The sequence below is a fragment of the Capricornis sumatraensis genome, chromosome 4, assembly GCF_032405125.1.
Source record: "Capricornis sumatraensis isolate serow.1 chromosome 4, serow.2, whole genome shotgun sequence".
Taxonomy (NCBI): Eukaryota; Metazoa; Chordata; class Mammalia; order Artiodactyla; family Bovidae; genus Capricornis; species Capricornis sumatraensis.
This window is the reverse complement of record NC_091072.1, coordinates 76,040,264-76,061,790: the sequence shown is the minus strand read 5'-3', so window position 1 is coordinate 76,061,790 and position 21,527 is coordinate 76,040,264. Positions and strand designations below refer to the sequence as shown.

Here is a 21,527-nt window from a genome sequence, read left to right as displayed (position 1 = left end):
TCAGGACATCCAGTCCCATCACTTCATGGCAAATAGATGGGGAAAAAGTGAAAGCAAAGATAGACTTTATTTTCTTAGGCTCCAAAATCACTGCAGATGGTGACTGCAGCCATGAAATTTAAAGACACTTGCTCCTTGGAAGAAAAGCTATGACCAACCTAGACAGCATATTTAAAACCAGAGACATTACTTTGCCAACAAAAGTCTTTCTAGTCAAAGCTATGTTTTTTCCAATAGTCATGTACACATGTGAGAGTTGGACCATAAAGAAGGCTGAGCACCAAAGAATTGATGCTTTTGAACTGTGCTGTTGGAGAAGATTCTTGAGAGTCCCTTGGATTGCAAGGAGATCAAACCAGTCAATCCTAAAGGAAATCAGTCCTGCTTATTCATTGGGAGGACAATGCTAAAGCTGGAGCTCCAATACTTTGGCCACCTGATGCAAAGAAATGATTGATTAGAAAAGACCCTGATCCTGGGAAAGAGTGAAGGCAGGAGAAGAAGGGGACAACAGAGGACAAGATGGTTGGATAGCATCATTGACTCAAATGGAGTTTAAGCAAGCTCAGAGACGTGGTGAAAGACAGGGGAGCCTGGCATGCTGCAGCCCATGGGTTGCAAAGAGTAAAACATGAGGGAGCAACTGAACAACAACAATAACAAATCAGTGCAGTTCAGTTCAGTTCAGTTCAGTCACTCAGCCTTGTCCAACTCTGTGATCCCATGGACCACAGCTCACCAGGCCTTCCTGTCCATCACCAACTCCCGGAGCTTGCTCAAACTCATACCGACTGAGTTGGTGATGCCATCCAACCATCTTGTCCTCTGTCATCCCCTTCTCCTCCTGCCTTCAATCTTTCCCAGCATGAGAGTCTTTTCAGATGAGTCAGCCCTTTGCATCAGGTGGCCAAAGTATTGGAGTTTCAGCCTCAGCATTAGTCCTTCCAATGAATATTTAGGACTGATTTCCTTTAGGATTGATTGGTTTGATCTCCTTGCAGTCCAAGGGACTCTCAAGAGTCTTCTCCAACACCACAGTTCAAAAGCATCAATTCTTTGGTGCTCAGCTTTCTTTATAGTCCAACTCTCACATCCATATATGACTACTAGAAAAACCATAGCCTTGTCTAGACGGACCTTTGTTGGCAAAGTAATGTCTCTGGTTTTAAATATGCTGTCTAGGTTGACTTTAGCTTTTCTTTCAAGGTGCAAGCATCTTTTAATATTATGGCTGCAGTCACCATCTGCAGTGATTTTGGAGCCCAAAAAAATAAAGTTTGTCACTGTTTCCATTGTTTCCCCATCTATTTGCCATGGAGTCATGGGACTGGATGCCATGATTCTAGTTTTTCAAATGTTGAGTTTTAAGCCAGCTTTTTCACTTTCCTTTTTCACTTTCATCAAGAGGCTCTTCAGCTCCTCTTCACTTTCTGCCATAAGGGTGGTGTCATCTGCATATCTGAGGTTATTGATATTTCTCCCAGCAATCTTGATTCCAGCTTGTGCTTCATCCAGCCCAGCATTTCTCATGATGTACTCTGCATGTAAATTCAGTAAGCAAGTTGACTACACACAGCCTTGATGTACCCCTTTTCCAATTTGGAACCAGTTTGTTGTTCCATGTCCAGTTCTAACTGTTGCTTCTTGACCTGCATACAGATTTCTCAGGAGGCAGGTCACGTGGTCTGGTATTGCCATCTCTTGAAGAATTCTTTTCCACAGTTTGTTGTGATCCACACAGTCAAAGGCTTTGGCATAGTCAATAAAGCAGAAGCAGATGTTTTTCTGGAACTCTCTTGCTTTTTCTATTATCCAACAGATGTTGGCAATTTGATCTCTGGTTCCTCTGCCTTTTCTAAATCCAGCTTGAACATCTGGAAGTTCACTGTACTGTTGAAGCCTGGCTTAGAGAATTTTGAGCATTACTTTGCTAGCATGGGAGATGAGTGCAATTATGTGGTAGCTTGAACATTCTTTGGGATTGGAATGAAAACTGACCTTTTCCAGTCCTGTGGTCACTGCTGAGTTTTCCAAATTTGCTGACATATTGAGTGCAGCACTTTCACAGCAACATCTTTCAGGACTTGAAAGAGCTCAGTTGGAATTCTATCACCTCCACTAGCTTTGTTCGTAGCGATGTTTCATAAGGCCCACTTGACTTCAGACTCCAGGATGTCTGGCTCTAGCAATTAGAGTCATTCAATTAGTGGAGCAATTAGACTCACATATAATACATTGGTAGTGGAATTGCAAATTGGTTCAATCACCTCAGAAAAATAATGGGCAGGGACTTCTCTGGTGGTATAGTGCATAAGAATCCACCTACCAAGGCAGGGGAATGCAAGTTTGATCCCTAATCCAGGAAGATTCCACATGCCGCCGGCAACTAAAGCCCCTGCGCCACAACTGCTGAGCTCTCAGTCCAGAGCCTGCAAGCTGCGACTACTGGAGCCCTTGTGCCTAGAACGTGTACTTCACAAGAGAAGCCACCACAATGAAAAGCCCGTGCTTCGAAACTAGAAAAACCCTATGCACAGCAACCAAGACTGAGAGCAACCAAACAGGAAGAAAGAAAGAGAAAGAGAATAATATTGGACAATATCTATTAACTGCACACTATACATCTACTCTGTGCATGTATGCGTGCTAAACAGCTTCAGTCGTGTCCAAATCCTTGTAACCCCATGGACTGTAGCCCGCCAGGCTCCTCTATTCATGGGATTCAACAGATTCACTCAAGAATACTTGAGTGCACTGCAATGCCCTCCTCTAGGGGATCTTCCTGACCCAGGGATCAAATCCACTACTTCTAAGTCTCCTGCATTGGAAGGCAGGTTTTTTACCACTAAGGCCATATAGGAAGCCCATTTATCTATTCTAAGACTCATCAATTACATTTCTAAGTAAGCATGAAGAGAAATGAGCAAACATATTCAGAAAAGATGTTAACAGAATATTCATGACAGTTTATTATTGTAACCAAAAATTATAATTAACCCAAATGTCCATTACCTGGAGAAGAGGTAAATAAATGTATACACGTAGTATATTTATACAATGAAATATTATACACTAAAATTTTAAAATTGCAAACAAGTACATAAATTCCATAGACACTGTATAACAGAAACCAGAAAAATCGGTAAGGGAATATTTCATGCAAAGGAATATTCATGCAAGGGAATATTTCATGCAAAGATGGACACAATAAAGGACAGAAATGGCAGGGACCTAACAGAAGCAGAAGCGATTAAGAAGAAGTGGTAAGAATATACAGAAAAACAGTACAAGAAAGGCCTTAATGACCTGGATAACCATGATAGTGTGATCACTCACCTGGAGCCAGACATCTTGGAGTGTGAAGTCAAGTGGGCCTTAGGAAGCATTACTAAGAACAAAGCTAGTGGAGGTGATGGAATTCCAGCTGAGCTATTTAAAAATCCTAAAAGATGATGCTGCTATTAAAGTGCTGCACTCAATATGCCAGCAAATTTGGAAAACTCAGCAGTGGCCACAGGACTGGAAAAAGTCAATTTTCTTTCCAATCCCAAAGAAAGGCAATGCTAAAGAATGTTCAAAACTATATAATTGGTATCTCCAATTTTCTGAAGAGATTTTTAGTCTGTCCCATTCTATTGTTTTCCTCTATTTCTTTGCATTGTTCACTTAAAGAGGCTTTCTTATCTCTCCTTGCTAATCTCTGGAACTCTGCATTCAGTTGGTATATTTTTCCCTTTCTCCTTTCCCTTTCACTTCTCATCTTTACTCTGCTATTTGTATGGCCTCCTCTGACAAACATTTTGCCTTCTTGTGTTTCTTTTTCTTTGGGATGGTTTTGGTCACCACCTCCTGTACAATGTTATGAACCTCCATCCATAGTTCTTCCATCACTCTGTCTTATCCCTTGAATCTAATTCCTTGAATGTATTTGTCCCCTCCACTGTATAATCATAAAGTATATGATTTAGGTCATATCTGAATGATCTAGCAGTTTCCTCTACTTTCTTCAATTTAAGTTTGAATTTTTCAACAAGGAGCTCATGATCTGAGCCACAGTCACCTCCAGGTCTTGTTTTAGATGACTGTATAGAGCTTCTCCATCTTAAGCTGCAAAGAATATAACCAAACTGATTTCCATATTGACTGCTTGATGATGGGATTCTCTGGTGGCTCAGATGGTAAAGAATCCACCTGCAATGTGGGAGACCTCAGTTCGATCCCTGGATTGGGAAGATCCCCTGATGGAGGGCATGGCAACCCAACCGAGTATTCTTGCCTGGAGAATCCCCATGGACAGAGAAGCCTGGTGGGCTACTGTCCATGGGATCACAAAGAGTCAGACATGAGCGAGCAACTAAGCACAGCACAGCACAGCACATCTGGTGATGTCCATGTGTAGAGTCATCTCTTTTGTTGTTGGAAGAGGCTGTTTGCTATGACCAGTGTGTTCTCTTGGCAAAACTCTGCTAGCCTTTGCCTTGCTTCATCTTGTACTCCAAGGCCAAACTTGCCTGTTACTCCAGGTATCTCTTAACTTCCTACTTTTGCATTCCAATACCCTATAATGAAAAGGACATCTTTTTTTTTGTATTAATTCTAGAAGGTCTTGTAGGTCTTCTTAGAACTATTCAACTTCAGCTTCTTTGGCATTAGTGTTTGGGGCATAGACTTCGATTACTGTGACATTGAATGGTTTGCCTTGGAAATGAACTGAGATCATTCTGTCATTTTTAAGACTGCACCAAAGTACTGCATTTCAGACTGTTTTGTTGACTACCGTATGACCCAGCAATCTCACTTTGGTATTGCATACACCCAGAGAAACTCTAATTGGAAAAGATACGTGGACCCTAAGGTTCACAGTAGTACTAGTCACAACAGCTAAGACATGCAAGCAACATAAACATCCATCAACAGATGAATGGATAAAGAAGATGTGGGGTGTGTGTGTGTGTGAGAGAGAGAGTGTGTACAGGCTTCCCTGAGAGGTCAGCTGGCAAAGAATCTGCCTGTACAGGAGACCCTGGTTTGATTCTTGGGTCAGGGGATCCCCTGGAGAAGGGATAGGCTACCCATTCCAGTATTCTTGGGCTTCCCTGGTGGCTCAGATGGTAAAGAATCCACCTGCAGTGTGGGAGACCTGGCTTTGAATCCTGGGTTGGGAAGATCCCATGGAGGAGGGCATGGAAACCCACTCCAGGATTCTTGCCTAGAGAATCCCCATAGACAGAAGAGCCTGGCGGACTACAGTCCATGGGGTCCCAAAGAGTCATACATGACTGACTGGCACAGCATATAATGAGAATATTAAGGAGCCATAAAAAAGAATGAAATAATGCTCTTTTCAGCAACATGGACGAATCTGTAGATTATCATAGTAAGTGATATATATACTCTGAATCATTGTGTTGTATACCTGAAACTAACATAACATTGTAAATCAACTATATTTCTTAAAGTATACTTTATACTTATACTTTTTCAAAAAATTAAGCCAAATTGGCCTCTATTACTAGAATAAGTGTTTGTTTCCTAGCCCTGAGGCATCTATTTGCTAACATGTCATCAAATGTTAAAGAATGAGATCAAATTGGATTTAACATATCTCAAGAGGAGGAAATCACAAAATTAATGCCTATTTCCACCTGGTGGTGGTTGTCTAGTTGCTAATTCATGTCCAAATCTTGAGACCCCCAGGGACTGCAGTCCACCAAGCTCTTCTATCCATGGGATTTCCCAGGGATGAATACTGGAATGGGTTGCCATTTCCTTTTCCAGAGGATCTTTCCAACCCAGGGATTGAACCCATATATCCTACATTGCAGGTAGATTCTTTACCAAATGAGCCACCAGGCAAGTCCCTATTTCCATCTAGGAGGTCTTAATTAGATGACAAGAAATACATAATATTTATCCTGAAGCTCCATGATCTGTTAATACCTAGTACACATACCAAAATAAGGAGGTACTTGCTAAACAAATGTTGACCACATATGTTGACCATTGGAGACACATCATTTGTGTGTTTTAGTTGTATGTAAATCCCATTAAAATGTTGAAATGTTTCATCTAACATATACCAGAAAAGAAATAAAAAAACAGTAACTTTAGACATTTTAATAGCACATAAGATAAAATCATTGGGCTTCCCCAGTGGCTCAGCAGGTAAAGATTTTACCTGCATGCAGGAGACATAGGAGATGTGAGCTTGATCGCTGGTTCGGGACGATCCCCTGTAGGAGGAAATGGTGACCCACTCTAGTATTCTTCCTGAAAAATACCATGGACAGAAGAGTATGATGGCTACAGTCCAAAGGGTCACAAAGAGTCAGACACGACTAAGCAACTAAGCACAACAGAAATTAATACTAATTCACGTATTCTTGAACTGTTAACTCCTTCATATACTAGTTAAAATTATATTGTATGCTTGGAATATAGAAACTCTACAAAATCTAGGCCCACCTAATAATTTTCCAAGGGTGATGTTTTCTCCTCTCAATTAATCGATATAATGAACAATCTTGTATGAAGTAAAACTCTTATCAACACTAAAAAGTCACTTGGATATCAGTGAGATGTCACAGCTCAGTGCCACTGAGAATTTCTGAAAGGTATTCCCAACTCCACATGGTCATGAGGAAAATGTTCCTTTTCCAGTATATTCATTAATTCTTTATTCATTTTATTATTCTCCCTTTTACAGTCTTAACTAACCTAATAATATAGCTTTTCTAGACTTTTAATCATTGCCTTTAGGATAAATTTCAAATAGATCCCTGAAGAGAATCCATGTGCCTCCTAATAAGTTTAAACTTCCAGTTAACTGGAAACTGTAAGGTAGTGAGTCCAGAGCTTGGCTTCAGGCTGAGACTTCAGGGGATATAGGACAAAGGCCCAGCTTCTCCTGGGTGCCTGACAAAAAACATGGCTTCCTATTGGTTCTACTAAAGATATTTTCACAGGTGATGCTCTTAGAAGAACATTCAAAATCCCATAGAAAATTTAAAAAGCATGTTGTTGCACTTGATATCATGTGAGAAGATGTTAAAGAAATACATGCCAGTTGTACAGAATTTGAGCTTCTTTAGTGAGACTGTTTTTGCATTTCCATATAGTGGCCTGCATTGCAGAAGGACATCATTCTAAGACATACAGAAGAATAATCCTGAATAATCCTGACATTTCCAGTACTTCTAGAGTTTGAACTACACTATTCCCCATCACTCACTGGAAACAAAGAGAAAAGGCTATCTTGTATGTGAAGTGTCCAACTCCTGTGAAAGTGTTCCACTTATGGGGAGACTTCACCACTGATGTCAGCTTGTGGCAGGGAAGACAGAAAACGCAAGAGCTGCTTCCTCCAGAAATATCAAAAATATGATAATATCCTCCTTTATTTTCTGACGGTCCCATATTTTTCTTCCTGGAATGTTTCTGTGTGTTTTAATCTGCTGATGATCCTCTCTTTCACTCCTAACCACTGCCACTTGATGACACATTCCATTCAGTCAGGAGTCTAAGGCTTCTTCTATGCACATCCCCGCCCCCTGAGCTAGAGATAGTAACTTTCCACTCCTTGGAATGGTACCTCCTTTTCCTGAGGGGGCCCAAGTATCACTACTCTCCTGAAAATGCAATTGTTCCAGCTACCTTGCACAGTTTATCAGTAAAGTCTCTCTTCCCTCCTTTTATAACACTGAGTATTCGGACATCTTATAACCTGGTCATAAATCCTCTCACTGCAGAAAGTTGACATCTGGAATGAAATAAGGGCATCACAGATAGATACTGGGTTTTTAGAGCTTTTATCCCCCCTAATTGGCCAGAATTCCATTAGGGTGAAGGCAGGAAATATTTTCTGCTAGTTAAAGAGATCTGGTTCCGATGGAGACAGTGTGACTAGTGCAAGGGAACACAAGAGTAGACACCTCTGAGAACAACCTCCAGTGGATGAGGTTCATCTTTAGTCCCTACCTAATTCCAGCACTTCTATCTTTCTCTGCTGATCAAATTCCTCCCTCTTGCACCTAAAGTCTGAATTTTCCCCTCACCTCTGGGATCCCTTTAGCCCACCTGTCCAGGATGACCCACTACACACATCATTGTGTGTGTGTGAGCTGCTCAGTCATGTCTGAATCTTTTCGACCCATGGACTGTAGCCTGCCAAGCTCCTCCATCCATGGAATTCTCCAGGCAAGAATACTGGGGTGGGTAGTAATTTCCTGCTCCAGGGGATCTTCCTGATTCAGGGATCGAACCTAGGTGTCTGGCATTGCACACACCATTAATGCATATATTCATTCCAAAAACATCTTTAAACAACCACTTGGGTAGGGCTTGTTTAAAACAGATGAATCGCCAGTCTAGGTTTGATGCAGGATACAGGATACTTGGGGCTGGTGCACTGGGATGACCCAGAGAGATGGTATGGGGAGGGAGATGGGAGGGGGGTTCAGGATTGGGAACTCATGTATACCCATGGTGGATTCATGTTGATGTATGGTGCCAGGAGCCAGCATGAGGAACTCTGCCCATGGCAAAGGTCACGAGGAAAGAGGCAAAGGCAAGATTGAGCCTCAGGAGAACCCCTGTTCCCAGGCATCTGTTCCCGAGCATCTACCTCCAAAACCAGAGTCTGTTTTATGCTCTCACCTACACCTCTGACTTTACGGGGGGCTCTCCCCCATCACCATTTCTCTCGGAGAAGGAGTTAACTTGCAGCCCCAGTTAATAAAAATTCCTGGGCGTGACAAGAGTGTTTCAACTTACGAACTCCTCTGAAGTTTCTCTAGCCTGCCTGAGCAGGTTCGTCCGGCCACATGTGATTGTTTACAGCCTCCCAACCGTGAGAGGCACGAGATGCTTTAAACTTTCTATATACAGACACTTTTGAAAGGTTAGAAAATTATTAGTATAGTATGCTGCTAAGTCACTTCAGTTGTGTCCGACTCTGTGCAACCCCATAGACGGCAGCCCACCAGGCTCCCCCATCCCTGGGATTCTCCAGGCAAGAACACCAGAGTGGGTTGCCATTTCCTTCTCCAATGCATGAAAGTGGAAAGTGAAAGTGAAGTCGCTCAGTCGTGTCTGACTCTTAGTGACCCCATGGACTACAGCTCACCAGGCTCCTCCATCCATGGGATTTTCCAGGCAAGAGTACTGGAGTGGGGTGCCATTGCCTTCTCCATAGTATAGTATAGTGGGTTGATTAGGAATTATATTGGTGAAGGGTTTTTCATTTATTGTGCCAATAATTACTGCTAATTCCCTGCCCTGGGTGTGACAAGGGTGTCTCAGGTCAAACCACTCTGCTGGCAAACTAGCTTGTGTGACAGGATTATCCATACTCCTGCCAAACACATGATTGTTTACTACCTCTCAACCATTAACAGCACAGAGAGTTTGGAGTATTTTGAAAGTCTTAATTAGCATAGGGCTTTTCTCATTGTTGAGTCAATGATTGCCGCCAGGCCTCCATATCCTTAGGCACCTGGGAACATATTAATCAATGTATTTGGAATATAGAAAAGGAAATATAGTAGTTTTTGATGTTAGCAATACTAGACCTTTTGAGTTAATGAATTTTCTCTTTTGTTATAGATCACTGTACTTTGTTTTAAATCACTGTGTCCTTGCTATGTAAAAATGTAACTTTATCACTATCTTAAGACTAAATAGATCTTAAGGGGAATACTGGTGAAGGGTTTTCATTTGTTGAGCCAATATTTGCTGTTAAATCTCCATATTCCTTGCCCCTATAATGAATATAACTAGCATATAGGAGAAATCAGTATTAACCTTTAAGCTTAATCATGTTAAACCTTAAATTAAGTAAATTCCTTTCTTGATTGTAACCCACTACACCCTCACCCTATAGGAATGTAACTTTATTTGGAGGGCGGTGCCTGGTTTAAGAAAAAACCACCCCTGGAAAAAATAAGTTTTCTGGTTGACTGACCATTATCAGAAAGGGCCATAAAATGTAAGCAGGCCTCATGGCCATAAAATGATGTAAAACCCGTAAGACCTTTGTATAATTTTATATGAAGCACCTGATTGTGACAAGGGTCAGGTCTGCTGACCCCCATGTGACTCTGTATTCATCCCTAGGTATAACAAAAAGTATATAAGCAAACCTGAAAAATAAAGAAATCGGATCAGTTTCTGGAAAGACTGATTCCCCTGTGTCATTCTTTCCCCTTCTGGCTGAATTCCCATCTGGTACGTGGTACTCACCAAGCCTGCTAATTTTGCCTGGGCTTCTAAGATCGGACCAGGGAGGCCTCAGTGCCTCCTCTCCTTCGGGAGAACAGAAAGACAGCTGTGGCCTATGTAGGTGTGATTGGTATTCCACGTAAACCAAGTTATTCAGTCTCTTTTTCTCCACTGATTTTCCTATTACACTATCCATTTCTAATCTCTCTCTATCTTTAATTAAATAAGTTTTTTCCTAGGATGCCTACTCCGTCTCCCTTCGAATTACCCTGGATCCACCGGGGCTGGACCCTGGCAGTATGGCAAAACCAATACAGTAGTGTAATGTAAAATAAAATAAAATAAAATAAAAAACACAGTTCTAAAATCCTCTTTTTAAAACTTTTACCCTCTACCATGATCAACCCTTCACTTTCCACAGTTTTCTCCTATTCCCACCCTGGTATAAACCTGATTCAGCCTCCCACAGGACAGCATGATATGAAGCTGGTATCTTCCACTCAGTAAGTAAATGAAAACTCAGATTTGCAACCTAACAACTTGATCCAGAACTGAGATTTTCATTAGTGTTTAAAGACATCTAACACATCTAGAAAGGCATTGTTTAGGATGGGGCAGGAAGATCACCTCCTTTCTCTGTGATACCCTCTAAATCTTAAATGACGCAGTAGTTAATGTCTTCATGCACAGTAACTGTGGATGGAGGATAAGAGAAAAAAGTTTCTCTAAAAATGTCACAGTGAGTAAATACAAGAGATTCCAGAAATATTCTCACTTACTGTGAGAGGCTCTGAGCCTGCCACAGACCCTGTGGTCAGGTCTTCTTGTGAGTAAAGTGGAAGAATGAACACAATCTTAAGGATAGTTTGAAAATACCCGAACAATTGAAATATATTAAAATAGCTAAGCATTGCAAAAAATAAGTCCAATTTGTTATTTTAACTTGCTTTAATAAGCTTTATGAGACAGTTTTGCTTTCAGCAACATGTACAAATGTATCCATTCAGGATCCTCAAAAGTAAACTTTTCAGCTGCTCATGCTTCATCACTACTGGATCCTGGTTCTACAGATACACAAAGGTAAGCAATGCCCTTTTTGTCCAGGCCCACAGGTAACGTGAACTAGTTGAAGATGGGCTTAAGCTGATGGGTTGTTAATGTGATCACAATTTAAATTTCTCTTGATTATTTATTAACAGCTTGGGATCACAGATTGCTGACAAGGAGAGAATGTCCAAAAACAGATGCTCTGTGAAAAAAGCAATTTTAACATTTTTGTGAGTTCAGGCTACCTTGACTTAAACAATAGAGTGCCAAACAGAAGAGGACTGGTCAGTCAGCCTAAAATGTCCAAGACATGTAGGAGTCTTCATATATAGGACATGACCTAGTACACAGAACTATGAATTAGGATTCAAAATTATCCAGGGTATAGCATCCCTTCCCAAATGTACTGCTCACCATCCTGGTCCTCAAGGACCACTAAGTGAGACTAAGGGCAAGAGGATGAAAGTTATGGTTAAGAGAAACTTGCAGTAATATTTCACTGAACCTTTAAAGAACAATAAGACAATAATGCATACACAACAAAGCTGGAAGGAGCTTCTTCCATTATTGCAAAAGGCTGGTGCCCTCTAAAAGATGATATATCATCAGAAATTTTGCAGTGACATGAGATAACATGATTCTTGCTGACAACAGCATCCTTGAAATTCAATAGCAGAACTTTTGCCAGGCATCAGTGTTACTTGAATATTTGGAAAGAAAGAAGGAAATTGTGCTTGGAGTTCTCAGAAGTCTTGTCTGAGGCACACATGAGATGCCATACAGGAATTTCTAGAATCATCCAAAAGACATAATCTAAAGCTAACACAGAATGGGTAGAAATGAAGTCAGAGAAGTGGTGTTTTGTGATTGCTAGTTATGATGGGTCCATATTCACAAGAAGTTCACAGACTGGAGGGAAAAACTGAGATATATATTCATAATTAAGTAAAAAAGAAGCAAATTTCAGACTATGACATCATGCAAGGAACCCAGTGTTTGAACAGAGAGATGTGGATTTAGAGGAGGGAGCAGTCAACACAGCCTACAAGAGAAAGGCTCAGCTGAAAAGGCCATGAGAATTTGGAACAAATGAACGGTGAAGAAAGCTGAGCACTGAACTTTTGAACTGTGGTGTTGGAGAAGACTATTGAGAGTCCCTTGGACTGCAAGGAGATCCAACCAGTCCATTCTAAAGGAGATCAGTCCTGGGATTTCTTTGGAAGGAATGATGCTAAAGCTGAAACTCCAGTACTTTGGTCACCTCATGTGACGAGTCGACTCATTGGAAAAGACTCTGATGCTGGGAGGGATTAGGGGCAGGACGAGAAGGGGATGACAGAGGATGAGATGGCTGGATGGCACCGCTGACTCGATGGATGTTAGTTTGAGTGAACTCCGGGAGTTGGTGATGGACAGGGAGGCCTGGTGTGCTGCAATTCATGGGGTCACAAAGAGTCAGACACAACTGAGTGACTGAACTGAACTGAACTGAACTAAGAAGAAGGATATTTGAAGGAAAGAACAGTGTGAGCACAGACACAGGAAAATATAAACCTATCTGGTATCAAAAGAAACTTAATATGTTGAAGGTTAAGGAAAAGTGCAGAAGAACTCCAATTTTAGGAATAGGAAAACAATTCATAATGCTATGTCCCAAACCCAGAACTGATTTAGAAAAAATAGTTGAATTTATTTCCTGGTGCTTATACTGTCTCTCAACATGGCATTACAAAATCCTGATAAAAATCAGTTTTCTCATGAGTAAAATGGACATGATTGCCAGTCAAAATAAATCACAAAATCACAATGAGAACAAATTGACAGTGTGATTGAATAAAGACCATACACATAAAAATGTCATTAAAATTTAATATACTGTTAAATTTAAAAGGTATGTTGTCCATTCTAATGAGGTGGATGAACCTAGAGTCTATTATACAGATGGAAGTAAGTCATAAAGAGAAAAATATCATATACTAACACATATATCGGAGAAGGCAATGGCCCCCTACTCCAGCACTCTTGCCTGGAAAATCCCATGGACAGATGAGCCTGGGTGGGCTGCAGTCCATGGGGTCACTAAGAGTCAGACATGACTGAGCGACTTCACTATCACTTTTCACTTTCATGCACTGGAGAAAGAAATGGCAACCCACTCCAGTGTTCTTGCCTGGAGAATCCCAGGGACGGGGGAGCCTGGTGGGCTGCTGTCTATGGGGTCGCACAGAGTTGGACACGACTGAAGCAACTTAGCAGCAGCAGCAGCAACACATATATACAGGATCTAGAAAGATGGTACCGAAGAATTTATTTGCAAGGGAGCAATGGAGAAACAGACATAGAGAATAGACTTATGCATGGGGAAAGGGTGAGCTGTATGGAGAGAGTAACACAGAAACTTACGTTACCATATGTAAAATAGACAGCCAACAGGAATTTGCTATATGTCTCAGGAAACTCAAACAGGGGCTATGTATCAACCTACAGGTGTGGGATGGGGAGGGAGATGGGAGTGACGTTCAAGAGAGAAGGGACATGTGTATACCTATGGCTGATTCAAGTTGAGGTTTGACAGAAAACAACAAAATTCTGTAAAGCAATTATCCTTCAATTAAAAAATTAATTAATTAATAAAAAATAAATAAGCAACAGTGAAATATAGCATATATTACAGCACAGGGAAATATAGCCATTAACTTGTAATAATTTTATATTGAATATAGCCTATAAATATAGAGTCACTATGCTGTACACTTGAAACATAATACTGTAAATCAACTATACTTCAATAAAAAAGGGATGTAAATATTCAAAAAAAATTAAAAAGTATTGATGACCATGAACAAAAAATAATGACTGGGAAAAAAGAGAGATTTAGAACAACTGCTGCAGATATGTGCTACAATGTTTTCCATACTAAATGATTACAAAGATTTCTAAACTATAAGAATTTACCTGAAACTAAGTATACCATATATGAGTAGATGAGTCAAATACATTCATTTTTTCCAGTTAACTCCCAATGGAGGAAGAATAGGATTCTCTGAAGTATGTGAAGACTGTGATTCAAGATCAATAATGAAAAAACAAGATAAACATTCTTGCTGCCACACAGTGAGGACAAGTTTGAGATGTTATAACTCAGCATTTAGGAAGACCAGGGTGTAATGATGAGAAGTAATGATAAACTGAAGGAAAAGGAAGAGATTACAATTATAGGTGATCTCATTTCTCTTTCTATTTTATTCCAAGGAAACAGCCTCCACAATGGCCTTGAGGAACCACAGCACCATCACCGAGTTCATCCTCACTGGGCTGTCAGACGACCCCCACATTCAGGCTCTGCTCTTTGTGCTCCTCCTGGTGATTTACCTCCTGACCGTGATGGGGAACCTGACGATGCTGCTGCTGATCAGGGCTGACTCCCACCTCCACACGCCCATGTGCTTCTTGAGTAATCTATCATTCGTGGACTTCTGCTTCTCCTCTGTCACTGTGCCCAAGGCGCTTGAAGGATCTTATGTCTGAGAAGAAGACTATCTCCATAGAGGGCTGCCTGGCCCAGGTCTTCTTTGTGGTTATCACTCCAGGAACTGAAGCCTGTCTGCTCTCTGCCTTGGCCTATGACCACTATGCTGTCATCTGCCACCCGCTGCTCTATAGCCAGATGATGAGCAACAGCTCTGTGTGAGGCTGGTGTTGATCTCCTGGGGCCTGGCTTCTCTCAATGCAGTCATCATTGCGCTTTTGACTATTAACCTGGACTTCTGTGAGGCCCAAGCCATCCACCACTACACCTGTGAGCTGCCCTCCCTCTTCCCTCTGTCTTATTGGGATATCTCCATCAATATCGGTATTTTGTCCTTCTCCACTATATTCCTTGCACTTGGAAACTTCCTCCCACTCTTCTTCTCCTATGTGTGTATTATGTTCAAAATTCTGAGCATCAACTCCACCACAGGCAGGAGTAAAGCTTTCTCTTCCTGCTCCTCCCACCTCATCACAGTGATCCTGTTCTTTGGCTCAGGTATGCGTTGCTATCTCATGCCTCCTTCTGGTTCCTCCCTGGATTTACTCTTCTCCATACAGTAAGGTGTGATCACACCCAAGCTGAGTCCCCTCATCTACAGCCTCAAAAACAAAGAAATAAAGACAGCTGTGAAAAGAATACTGAGTATATATTTGCAATATTTCACATGGTGAACTAAGTTATATTTACTCAGCATAATTGCAAAAATTAAACTTCCTCTTATGTTCCCAACCCCTCCAACTACACAGAGTCAAGCAGGATGCATGAAATATTCCAGACCTTCCCTGAACATCCCAGGTAATGATTACAAAGGAACCCTTGATTGTGGACCCCCATCATCTGGAAATTCTATGCTGTGTTGACTGGGACAGAATGTGAAGACACACTTACACAAGCACCTCAATAAGACAACAAAAATACTAGGGTGAAAAAGTAAAATACAGAGATTATTTGATTTCTCAAAAGTTACAAAATAAAATTCACAAGAATTTCTGTCTGAACTGTTTCATTTAAAAAAAGATTCAAATAATTCCTCCTTCATAAGAATATCACACTGGAAGAATAACAGTTGAAATAAATAATCATAAAAGAACAGTTACTATTGCTCATATTGTTTAAGTGAATTATGCAATTTATTCCCAATGTAGTTATATGAAGATAAGATTTGATATTTAAATTTTAATAGGGAGAAGAAAAATCTATAAGTATTTGAAAACAATATGATTACTTGGAATCTCTATGAAAACTCTACTACAAATAAAAAGTTAGCACTCCAAAAGAACTTAATAGGTTAAAAATTGTAATAATAAAACAGTCAGTAGAGTTTCTATACTCACAACTGTTGAACAAACCAAAATCATGTATCATGTAGAAAAGCATCCTTTTGTTATTATAAGTTCCATAGAAAATCCTCAGGATTAAACATAACAAGTACTTAGAGCTAATATAAACAAAGAAACAAACAACTAAATGATTTGAAAGATGTTTCATTAACACAGGATATATTTTTAGACATACTCTCATGTGGCTGAGACAGTAAAGCATCTGTCTACAATGTGGGAGACTGGGGTTCAATCCCTGGGTCAGGAAGATCCCCTGGAGAAGGAAATGGCAACCCACTCCAGTAGTCTTGCCTGGAAAATCCCATGGATGGAGAATCATAGTAGGCTACAGTCCATGGGGTTGCAAACGGTTGGACATGACTGAGCCACTTCACTTTCCTTTCCTTTCCATCTTCCAATATTAGAAAATATGATTAACATTATATATCCCATTGAATATCATTGAATTTACATCAATGATACATCAAGAAATCTGGAGATTGATGGTCCTAGAGTTGATTTGGGATTCCTAGTGGCTCAGATCATAAAGAATCTGCCTGCAATGTGGTAGACCTAGGTTCTATCCTTGGGTCAGGAAGATCCCCAGGAAAAGGGCATGGCAACACACTCCAGTATTCTTGCCTGGAGAATTCCATGGACAGAAGAGCCTGGTGAGCTACAGTCCATGGGGTCGCAAAGAGTTGGGCATGACTGAGCGACACACACACACAGAGTTGATTAACTAATCATCAGTGCTTCAGGCTTTTTGCATCTAATACGTCATCCTCGTATACTGGGTTTCATCCTAGATTTGTTCCTGCTGCTGTAGCTCTAGACTTTATGGTCATCACAATACAAAACAAAACTTCCTTTTTTAAGTGGAACTATTAGTTTATCGGAGAAGGCAATGGCACCCCACTCCAGCACTCTTGCTTGGAAAATCCCATGGACGGAGGAGCCTGGTGGGCTGCCGTCTGTGGGGTCACACAGAGTCAGACATGACTGAAGCGACTTAGCAGCAGCAGCAGCATTAGTTTATCCTGTTCTTGAACTTTATATATGGATTTATCTTAATGCTAAAATGAAAAGTGCTATATATATGCAACTAAGAACAGACTGTATAGCACAGGGAACTCTACTTGATGCTCTGTGGTACCTAACTAGGAAAGAAATCCAGCAAAGAGGGGATATAGATATATATGTGTGGCTGATTTACTTTGTTGTACAACAGAAACTAACACAACATTGTAAAACAACGATACTTCAATTAAAAAAGAAAGTACTGCATGTATTCAAGTCTTCGTAAGGCACAGCAATTAGACTCACATACATTGGTGGTCAGCTTGTAAGTTGTTTCAACTACTTCAGAAGAATATTGGGCAATATCTGCTAATTGCACAGTATATAACTATTCTGTGTGTGCTAACTGCTCAGTTGTGTCTGACCCTTTGCAACCCTATGGACTGCAGCCTGCCAGGTTCCTCTGTCCATGGGGTTTTCCCAGCAAGAATACTGGAGTAGTTTGCCATTTCCTTCTCCATATAACTATTTCTAAGGCCCATTAATTACACTTCTAAGTATACATGAAGAGAAATAAGTGACCTTACCCAGCAAAGACATTGCTAGGATGTACATGACAATTTTATTATTATAGCCAAAACTATAAAAAACCCAAATGTCTGTCACCTGGAGAACAGATAATTCATACATGTGGCATATTTATACAATGAAACATAATATAGCTAATTTTTTAAAACTGCAGATGACAAATGGATAAATCTCACAGACACTGCAATAATAGATTCAAGGAGTATTTATTATAATTGTATTTATATGAGATTAAAGACAGTGTATTAATCATGTTTCTCCATTCTGTCTTTCTTTTCCTCACCTTTACTGAGATATAACTGACATATAATATTGTATGAGGTTAAGGCATACAATGTGTTGATTGGATACTCTTAAATGTTGCAAAGTGATTACCACCTCCATCATGCCACATCATTACCATTTCTTTTTTGTGGTCAGAACATTTAAGATATACTTTCTTAGCAACCAAGCATAAAATACAACATTATTAATTATAATCACCATACTATGTATTAGATTTCCAAAGCTTATTCATCTTACAAGTACAAGTTAGTTTTCATATTTGTTGATGCTTTGACACCTTTAGAACTTGCTGACCCTTGAGAGATTGCCCTCCTAGGACTAACCAGTTCCAAGAGATAACAAAAAACTCACCTTATTAACATTTTTCAGATGCAAACTAATGAATCAAGAATCCATACTCTCAACTGCCTTCTTGATTTAGCAATCACACTCCAGGCCACTATCCACCTTCACTAATCACCTCAGTGCAAGGTACAACTCTCTCTGCCTCCTGACCAACCCAATGATTCCCCATTTGGTCTATATGTAACAAATCATCTTTTCAATGAAAATTGTTTCCTAATCTGTTGTCTTCACCATACCTGACTAATAATAAAACCTACATTTTAAAAATAAACAGGAAAAGTAATCATTTGAGTCAAGTCAGAACAGTAGTTACCTATAGGAGAAAGGATTGACTGGAAAAAATGTCCACAGGAACCTTTCCAAGCAGATAAAAGCGTTTGGGCTTGGCCTCTGTAGTGGTAACAAAGTGTATGTGTGTTATCCGCTCAGTCCTGTCCAACTCTGCAACCCAATGGACTGTAGACTGCCAGGCTCCTCTGTCCATGGAATTCTCCAGGCAAGAATACTGCAGGGGGTAGCCTTTCCCTTCTCCAGTACTCTTGCCTGGAAAATCCCACGGACGGAGAAACCTGGTGGGCTGCAGTCCATGGGGTCGCGAGGAGTTGGACACAACTGAGCGACTTCACTTTCACTTTTCACTTTCATGCATTGGAGAAGGAAATGGCAACCCACTCCAGTGTTCTTGCCTGGAGAATCCCAGGGATGGGGGAGCCTGGTGGGCTGCTGTCTATGGGGTCGCACAGAGTCAGACACAACTGCAGCAACTTAGCAGCAGCAGCAGCAGCCTTTCCCGTCGCGAGGGGATTTTCCCTGGATCTTCTGCATTGCAGGGAGATTATTTACCATCTGAGCCACCAGGGAAGCCCTAAAAAGTGTATACATATATCAAAATTCACCAAGTTGTCCCTTTAAAATGGCTGCACTTAGTTTATTACCATATGTAAAATAGATGACCAGTGCAAATTCGATGCATGAAGCAAGGCACTCAAAGCCGGTACTCTGGGACAATCCATAAGGATGGGGTGGGGAGGGAGGTGGGAGGGGGGTTCAGGATGGTGGAACACATGTACACCCATGGCTGATTCATGTTGATGTATGGCAAAAACCACAACATTGTACAGTAATTAGCCTTCAATTAAAAGAAATAAATAAATTTTTTAAATGGCTGCACTTAATCACTTTACTTGTGCATTTTAAACTGCAATAAATAGGGAAATAAAACTACTAAAAAGATCTATTTCATGAATGCTCTCCCACTTCTTATAGATACATATTATCCATGTCCCACAGATGCTTTGATAAATAATCCCCTTCCTCTCACATCAAAGCAGTATTTCTCCTAGCAGTATTTCTTCCAGTCATGCTGGAAACTGATCCCAGGTATTGGTCTTAAAGAGAGGGCAAGTAATATCTTCCAAGGCACCTATCCCATGGAAAGCTTTGTGTGGTCTCTGTATTAGTGGTGGTTCTCTGAAGAAACAGAACCAATAGAATGGTGGGGGGCAGGCCGGGAGAGGAGACATGGTGAATTTTAAAGAGTTGACTCATGTAGTTGTATGGCCTGACAAGTTTGAAATTTGTAGAGCAGGCTGGAAGGTTGGAGTCAAGTAAGACTTCATGTTATAGCTGTTGTTGCTTTTTTCATTTTATAGCTTGAGTCCAAAAACCACAGAGTAGGCTTGCAGTCTGGAATTTCAGGCAGGGTTTCTATATTCCAGTCCTAAGGAGAATTCCTTCCTCTTTGGGAAACCTCAGTCTTTTTACTCACATAGCCTTCAACTGATTTAACAAGGTCTGCCCACATTATGCAGGGTAATCAGCTTTATTCAAAGCCAACCAGTTTAAATGTGACATCTAAAAAACACATTTACAGCAACATCTAGACTAACGTTTGATTTAAAAAAAAAAAACTGGATTTCATAGCCTAGTTACACTGAAATATAAAATTAACCATCACAGTCTCCAGCAAAGAGAAATTGATACTATCTAGCAAGGGTCAGCAGACCAATTCTGACCTATCAGGGATTCAGGGTCTCAATAAATCCATCCAGAAGTCCCCATTACAAGTCTCATGGTCCTAGTCCCTTCCTATCAAGACCCTGAGTTTAATATGGCAGATTTGTTGAATGTGAATTCAGACTTCTTGATACTTCAGCTGCTCTCACACTCAAATTCGAGGCCAGGTTTTCAGAACAGCTTATTTACTGGCTGAAGGAGATAAACGTGTCATTGAACAGTCTGACTTAGGTTGATACATGGCTAAAATTCATGTAGGTAAGATAGAGGTGATTGTGATGGTGGTAGCAATGAAGGATTCAGAAATCAAACAGAAATACCTCAGGAAAAAAATTCAAGACTACTATACGGAAGTGTGGAGAAGGCAATGGCACCCCACTCCAGTACTCTTGCCTGGAAAATCCCATGGACAGAGGAGCCTGGTAGGCTGCAGTCCATGGGGTCGCCAAGAGTCGGACATGACTGAGCGACTTCACTTTCACTTTTCACTTTCATACATTGGAGAAGGAAATGGCAGCCCACTCCAGTGTTCTTGCTTGGAGAATCCCAGGGACGGGGGAGCCTGGTGGGCTGCCGTCTGCGGGGTCGCACAGAGTCGGACACGACTGAAGTGACTTAGCAGTAGCATACGGAAGTGTGGCCAGTGTGTATTGAAGTGGTAGTGGTGCGAGCATAAGGATACTATCATTCAAGAGGGTGGGGGCATATGTATGCCTATGGCTGATTTATGGCTTAGCTGGTAAAGAATCCACCTGCAATGTGGGAGACGTGGGTTTGATCCCTGGGTTGGGAAGATCCCCTGGAGAAGGAAAAGGCTACTCACTCCAGTATTCTGGCCTGGGGATCACAAAGAGTCAGACACGACTGTGCGACTTTCACTTTTGCTATGGCAGAAACCAACACAACACTGTAAAGTAATTATCCTTCAATTTAAAAAAAAACTTTTTTTAATTTTAAAGGATACTGTCAACAGCATCTGCTACACTATGTAAAGAAATGTGTGTATAATAAATCAATGGGAATTTCAGAGAGAATTGGGTCCAATATTCATATTCAACAAATAATATAATTAAGAAAGTATAAAGGGTAGGAATATATTAAAGAAAACATGGGTTTCCTCTATCAATAGTTTATAAAAATACAATGAGAATATATAG

At 40.7% G+C, this 21,527-nt stretch overlaps 1 pseudogene; it reads left to right on the top strand.

The window, feature by feature from the left end:
* Positions 1 to 14,532: 14,532 nt before the first annotated feature.
* Positions 14,533 to 15,468, top strand: LOC138078616 (olfactory receptor 8S1-like; annotated as a pseudogene).
* Positions 15,469 to 21,527: the final 6,059 nt, after the last annotated feature.